The sequence below is a fragment of the Hyalella azteca genome, unplaced genomic scaffold (genome assembly GCF_000764305.2).
Source record: "Hyalella azteca isolate HAZT.00-mixed unplaced genomic scaffold, Hazt_2.0.2 contig3653, whole genome shotgun sequence".
Taxonomy (NCBI): Eukaryota; Metazoa; Arthropoda; class Malacostraca; order Amphipoda; family Hyalellidae; genus Hyalella; species Hyalella azteca.
In genome coordinates this window covers 318,810-326,699 of record NW_025933895.1, presented here as the reverse complement: position 1 = coordinate 326,699, position 7,890 = coordinate 318,810, and positions in this window count along the sequence as shown.

The window sequence follows — 7,890 nt, the reverse complement described above, 5'->3', positions numbered from 1 at the left end:
CATCCCTAGGTCAACCAGTTTTAATTGTTTTTTAATGCAATATAGTAATTCTCTTCAATTTTTTAATAATTATAGCTATCAAAAATTGGTTTGATAACCCCTTCAAGGCAAAGTTCACTCTGATCAATTAACTGGAAGACTTAGAAAAACTATTCATTTTGAGAAATATTTTCTCTGTTCTTCCTTATTTTGTATATTCCAAAAACTAAAACAGATACACATAAATTTTAAAAATTATATAGCCACCAGTCCCTAAACATTTAAATGAATTAAATAATTCAGTGATACCTTTAGTTGAAATCAATTTAGTAATTGAGTATAGTATTTTGCTAAAGCTGTAATTTGTAAGAGGTTTTCAGATGGACAGTGAACAATTTCTCTTCTAATGCATTTGAATGAGAACAAGAAGCCCAGACAGGGCCAGCCTTAACTCTTCCTGATTTTTCTGGTGAGGTGTATGGGAAATCACTTCCAATTGAACCTCTTCCTTGTGATAATTTTAATGAACTTGAAATAATATAGTGTCTCAAATTCTGAACTCTCAAGCACTAAAAGTATCTAATGCTAAAATAACCTGCAAAACTCTTTATGCACTAGCAGACGGCAGTGGAAAGGTGGAAGTATATAATACCTACTTCAGGCTACTTGCCTTGAGACTTGAGAGCAGTATGGAATTCGAGAATGATCATTTATACGTCCAAGAATACCTACCTATTTACACTTAGTAGTATTACCCACTACCAAGTAGTCAGTGCTACTACTACCCACCCCTGCCCCTTGCCGGGGAGGGCCTTGCGAATGGCCGCACAGGCAGGATAGAAAAATTCGTCCTTTTACTACAGTTGCATGTCCTAATTGTGCGCATCAAGGTATATTTTAAATATATTCAACATTTTTAAAGGGTAAAGCTACACTGTGCAGTTTTACTAACAAATATAAAGGATATAATAATTAATCATGCACATGCAGGAGTGTCCCTGGTAGGCCCTAGTCATCGCAGCAGAGACGGAGAGCTTCTTCCAAGAACACGCAAAAAAGAGAGCAGGCCTTTATTTTTCAACAACAACAGTGCAATGAGTTACTGGGCCAGGACGGCCACAATTTTAGTTAAATCAGATGTTACATCAAAGGGTATAATAATATCAACGACTCAACGGCTGGGCTCCGCCACTCGCCACTGGACTGTAATCACTGTATATTTTTTTTTTTTTTTATAATTAGGTTTAAAGGCTTCGAGTGCTTTTGCACTGCCCAGCCTGATCTCAGTCATTAGTTGGGGATAAAAGGAAGAGACTTGGGCCAAGCCCAAGCTAGAGAGCTCTGGGTAAGAATGTGGATGCAGCAGGCACCCAAGGTCAGGAGACTCTTTTCATGCTTCAGAGGTGTGAACCTCAGAGAGTAAGTTTGTCATGCTAATTTCCAAGAACATGCGAGCCCATGCAAAATGAGTCACAATGCTGACTGGAGAAGGCATGCAGAGTTTCATCAAGACATTAAAGTGCAGCATGCATACTAATTACCCTTATCAGCAAGAACAAGAGAAACATGCAAAGTTGGAACATGCATTGCATCAAGAAAAAAAATAAATAAATAATTCAGAAGAAAAAAAAAAAGGATCAACAGGGAGAGCATCCACTTAATTAATTTCTTTAACACAGGTTAAATCAGGGCAACCACTCCACATTGCTGCAAATATTGCTGCAGGTATGAGAATATCTGATGACGCTGTTGGTTGGTGACGCCTGCTCCTAGGGCTGCCTGCAGCCCCCAAGGAAGCCCCTAAAAAATACGTTTATTAGTTTTAATTGAAAACTAATTTATCCAAAAATCTGTAATAATTCCTGCCGCAGCGTATCGATAATAACTACTCATATTCCAAAATTGAGGCTAATCCGTTCAGTATTATAGGAGTTATGAGTGTTTCAGTCGATCAAAAAATACGTTTATTAGTTTTAATTGAAAACCAATTTATCCAAAAATCTGTAATAATTCCTACCGCAGCGTATCGATGATAACTACTCATATTCCAAAATTCAAGCAAATCTGTTCAGTATTGTAGGAGTTATGAGTGTTTCGGTTGAGCGTGTAGTTAGGTTTTGCGTTTGAGTCCGCAGGCGAGTCCGCTGGCGAGTCCGTAGAATTGTCGATCGAGTATCCAAGTACAATAAGTGCCATATAGAGAACAGAGCCATTTCAGTCATTTAGTTGCAGGGGAGCGGCACAATATATTACCCAGATAGCTATTAGATACATCAAAATTCGTGTAACTCCCACTGCTTTTAACCCTGCTTTTAACCTGTCTTTTACTGCTTTTACCCCTGATAATAAGAAATACTGTATCCTGCCATAAATAATAAAAGTAAAGCGATTTCAGCGTTTATTAGGCCGTAGGCCTGTCGCCGATTCTTAACATCGCAGAACATTCACAGTATTTTGTGGTCTCGAACCCGCAACTCACTGCTACAATTCCGCTTTGCTTAACCGCCCGGCCTCCTTGCCGATTCTGACCAGAAACTGGCGCACAGAGCTGGGATCGAACCCACACCTCTCTGCTCCAATCTAGGGACTCTCCTTAACCACTGGGCCACCCTGCCCAGATAATAGAAATAGAATCGTTAAGGGGAGCGTCAGAGTCAGAAAAAAAACTTTTTTATTTACGGACAGATCACTTTGAAACTTGGTACACACGTGTAAAACAGCAATCTTAGGCCTTTTGTTCATCTAAATTCTTAAAAAAAAGAAAGAAAACCTGAAATTGTTAGAAAACGGAGAAAAAGGGGGTACCGTAGAAAACTATCACCTCCTAGGATTTTCAAGGCTACAACATCGAGACGCATATCATTCGATGTGTAAAGACCATATCTATCGATTGGTTTCTATCTATCTTAGTTTTTTTTCGAAATTCTATATTTAGTCGGTGGGGAGGCATTTTTCGTGAATTTTTTATTTCCCTCCCCCCCGCCCCCCGACTTTTTTCAAAATATCTTCAAAACTATAACGAAATTGAAAAAAGCTAAGACCATATTCTAGATCTTTCATTTGCAAATCGAATGATTTATCTTTCATTTCTGTAGCTCCAAAACTGTAGGAGGTAATAGGTTTGTAGTGAGAGGAAGTGCGATGTTCAGGAATATCCAGGACAGCCGACAAACGGCCGGCCGGTCGCACCGCGCTAGATATAGCCATTTCCCGTAGCTATGGCAGCGAATTTACGTGTTCTTTCAATTAGAAGCGAGTCAGCGACGTAGAGAACGACTGCATGCACAACTACCCGCATTACAGTTCGGAGGTAACTAAGCTGTAGGACGTCGCCCGTCAGACCAGGCTTTTATGTACAGGCTCCGTTAATATTTCCGGTAGGGATTTGTGAAGGACTCGACGAAAGGTAACTCTTTTGGGGTCTGTCGTGAACGCATAAATCAACGTACAGAGATTAATTTGGTACCGTTACATAGGTCAGAATGTCAGCTTTAAGATGGACATGAAAACAGGAAAATCCGATAAGAGTCGATTTTGGACCCAGACTCTCCCCTTTACAGGAAACGCAGGGTAAAATCTAGGAATGCACGTAATCTTGAAATTATTGAACAGTAACAACATGAGTTGCTTCAGAGGATTTATACCGCATTCGAACAATGAAATAACTCCAGCATAAAGGTACATCAATTGGAGAAGGGTGGCCAAAACGTCCTTGTTTACGACGTTTGCCACGCAAGTCGCGATGATAAACTCCAAGATGCTGCTCTCAGCAGTCGAGGCTCTTGGCGCAGGGGCCCCGCGATCACCTCCGAAGTCACTGGTACTAAACTTCTTTTTAAAACGTTTTTCTTAGCTTAGCTTCGCGTTTGTTTATTTGTTGTTAAAATTGACAACGAAAATTAGCCCACTTCTGATTGCTCTAGAGATCTGAAATTCGGCATGCAGGCTATTGTTGCCTAACAATTTCAGACACAATCATAAAAACTTGCAATTAGAGACCTAAATTAGCTTAATCGAGTAAAGTATATATATAGTATATATATAGTATGACGTGCGGGCGCTGACGTTATAGACGAGCAGGCGCTGACGCTGCGTAGCATCGATACGTACGTCAAGTCATGCTTTTTAGTCCGTGCAGCAACGGACTAAAGAAAATAAAATACTTAAAAATACTTTTTTTAAAAACACGTTTTTCTTGTGGACTAAAAAGTAGAAAATAAATTATGGCTCGCCCCAAAAACGTGTGGGTCGGGCTGTACGTTTACCATCAAATTTCCAAAATTCGTGTGTTGTGTGCTTTTCGCTTTAATCATAAATCTGCCCGACACACGTTTTTTGGGGCGAGCCATAATTTATTTTCTACTTTTTAGTCCACAAGAAAAACGTGTTTTTTAAAAAGTATTTTTAAGTATTTTATTGGACAATGCGCTCAGTCGTCGTTGGGATTGGTTCCCAACATCCACCGCTGTAGTCTCTGACTAAAAAACGTACACACATGTAGCAACCTGTGCACACCTGTGTACGAATGCTGTGCCGTGTGCTGTGTCATGTGCTGTGCCAAGCATGATCTGTGCATGTGTTGTGTCTGTGCCTCGTGCTGTGTGCAGTGTCTGTGCCACGTGCTGAACATGTGTTATGTGAGGTGCCTGTGTCACGTGCTGAACATGTGTTGTGTGCTGTGTCTGTGTCATGTGCTGAACATGTGTTATGTGAGGTGCCTGTGTCACGTACTGAACATATGTTGTGCTGTGTCTGTGCCACGTGCTGAACATGTGTTATGTGAGGTGCCTGTGTCACGTTCTGAACATGTGTTGTGTGCTGTGTCTGTGCCACGTGCTGAACATGTGTTATGTGAGGTGCCTGTATCAGGTGCTGAACATGTGTTGTGTGCTGTGTCTATGCCACGTGCTGTTCATGTGTTATGTGAGGTGCCTGTATCACGTTCTGAACATGTGTTGTGTGCTGTGTCTGTGCCACGTGCTGAACATGTGTTATGTGAGGTGCCTGTATCAGGTGCTGAACATGTGTTGTGTGCTGTGTCTATGCCACGTGCTGTTCATGTGTTGTGTGCTGTGTCTGTGCCTGGTTCTGAACATGTGTTGTGTGCGGTGCATGTGTCACGTGCTGAACATGTGTTGTGTGCTGTTCCTTTCATGTGCTATGATGCAAGTAACTATATAACATCGTTTCTAGAAGGAAATTTCGTAACCTTAGCTCACCGTTTACGGGTGCATTTAAAATTCTCTATCTTACCGATGGTGTTGTTCCAGCGAGCTTCAAATCTTGCATAACGAAGCTATAAAGAAAACACTATGTGTCATTTGATTTCGTTGTATTTTGGAGTTGGTGCGGTCGAAATTATGTTAGATATTGTGGTAGCCCAATATTTACATTATTTGCGAGTTCTACATTTTCTAGTGTAGCGCATTTCGTAGCCAGTTTACCACCCGTAGCTCTTATTTTTAGTCGAAATCGATTTTCACAATGGCAAAATTTTAACGTTGCGAACGACAATAATCAATTCGATGATCAACTTTTGGGGAGTTTGAAAATTTGAGTGGAATAAAGTTAATAATTAGTGTGAATCAGTTTTGTATCTTGACGACTGACTAATTATTATAACAAGATATTTTGGAGTCAGATCAAAGCGGAAGTTTTAACTCGTTGTGAACACCGGAATTGCGAACTGAGGTCGGGTAGATCCTGCATAGCAATTCAAGATTGAACGCACGACGTGAACTCTTCGATCTGCTAACTGTAAATTTTGTCAAAAATCCTGGAGTGACTTGTGTACCGACAGCTAAGCCATCATCAGCAGTGTGGTCTCATGGTAAAGGTGTTCCTACAGACAGCCATGCTGAAGGTATTCCTCCAGACCGTTTTGCTGAAAGTGCTCATCTAGCCGAAGTGCCGAAGGTTCTTCTCCAGACCGCCGTCTTGGAGTTTTTCTCCAGACCGCCGTGCTGAAGGTGCTCTTTTAGACCGCCGTGCTGACGGTGCTCATTCAGACCGTCGTGCTGGAGGTGCCCCTTTAGACCGCCATACTGAAGGTGCGCCTCTAGATCGCCGTGCTGAAGGTGCTCTCACAAATGAAAAGAAACGTGTGAGTTATTTCTGATATACTTATGTAATTCTGGCCTAAGCACCCGAGCGGTTCAGTTGTGTACGATTCAGTTTTGCATGTTTCATGTGCTGTGCTTGTTTCATGTGCTGTGCCTGTCATGTGCTTCGTTAAAGCCATGGCTGTGGCAGTGCTTAGTGCAGTGCCATGAGCTGTGCCTTTGGTGGTCGCGTCGACTTCCTTATTTTATTCGCCATTGAACTAAAGATGTTGCCAACATTTCAGTCTTTCTTCTTGTTTGATGATTGTTGGAGCTTCGGAGACACGTTCATGTAGCTCCACGTCTGCAGGGGGATTGTTACAGCAGTCCCAGCATTTGTGTGCACATAACGAATGTCATTAGCATAAAGCATCATAAACATTGTGTCAATTGATCAACAAAAGCTCACAAAATTGGGAATTTAAACATGAATATCATGTTCAGGGAGATATTTTGCGGAAGGTAGTTCAAGGAACAATATGTTTTAAAATAAAATATCATTTAATAATTTTAAGAGATGCTAGTAACTATTTCATACTAAACAGAGTACAAAATTGTTATTGCTAGGCTAAATTTCTCAAGTAGCAGCTAGAGCCACATACGAGAAACCAGACTCTAGGTGAGGGTCCAACCTGGATGGCGCAACTTGGAGCCTCTTCCCGCCAGATATGGCTAGTGTAAATAGTATTTATTGCAAATATGCAAACAAGTAGGATCTCTTAAGGGCAGGGCTCAGAATGAGGAAAGGGAATCTGTTTACCTGGTGGAGACAAATAAAGGCACCCTTTACATAGGCAGTCATTACTGCATTTGATAGATATGCGCAGACCACCTCTACTTGAACTCATGGATGCACCGAGGGAAGCGTTTGTTGAAGATGAAGTTAGTTCCAAAGAGTGTTATTTGGCATTAGTATACTCGCAATTGTTGAATGTGACAGGCAGAAATTTAATAATACAAGTGAGCTTCATTAAGATAGGTCAGATATACTATATTCTACTTATTAAAACTACATATGCTTCAGAGCTTTAATTTCTTTAAGGTAATTAGTAGTGACTTTGATAACCTTCACCTGTGTCACAGGTGGGAAAGGGACTCCTCCAAGAAGTCTTCGAGTCCTCCTGGAAGTCTTCGTTGAAAAAAAGTCATGAAAAGAACCGAAAATGACACGATTTTAGATCTTCTGTGCACAAGGCACGAAAAGGAAGAGAATCGGCGACAGGCCACATCAGGCCTACACTTCAGCGCTGCCATCACAATTTTATGTTATGTTAAGTAAAAATTTTGCAGATAGATCTATGCTAAGCAAGGTTAGTTCGGGCCTGATCATGCAGATGACAGTGAAGTAACAAGCGATCTATTGTTTCTTCATGCTGGGCACAGTTACACATGGGTTATCGATCATTCTAAACCTAGCTAAGTGTGCTTCCTCTCCAGCATGACCCATCCGAAGCCAAGCCAGTGCTGTCTCTGCAAGCCTGTTTTGGTTCAGTGCCCAAGGCCAATTGCCTACTCTAACTTTGATTTGATGGAGGAAAAGGCCTTTCCCCGAAGCTTCGGTACTAGTAATCCACTCTCTTTGCCAGTACTCTAGAAAAAAAAATGGATATTTCTTACCGTTTCTTCCTTTGACCTGGGAGTAATTGTACGATACCGAAGGGCGCTGCGATGCTGCGTGGTCAGCTGCTTCGTTCCCTGCAATGCCCCGGTGACCTAAATGAAACTGGAGCTTGACATCATGTGAAGTTACCAGCGCCATCAGCTTGCTCTGGATCCAGAAAAGAAGACGAACGTATGTTTGGGGGGTTTC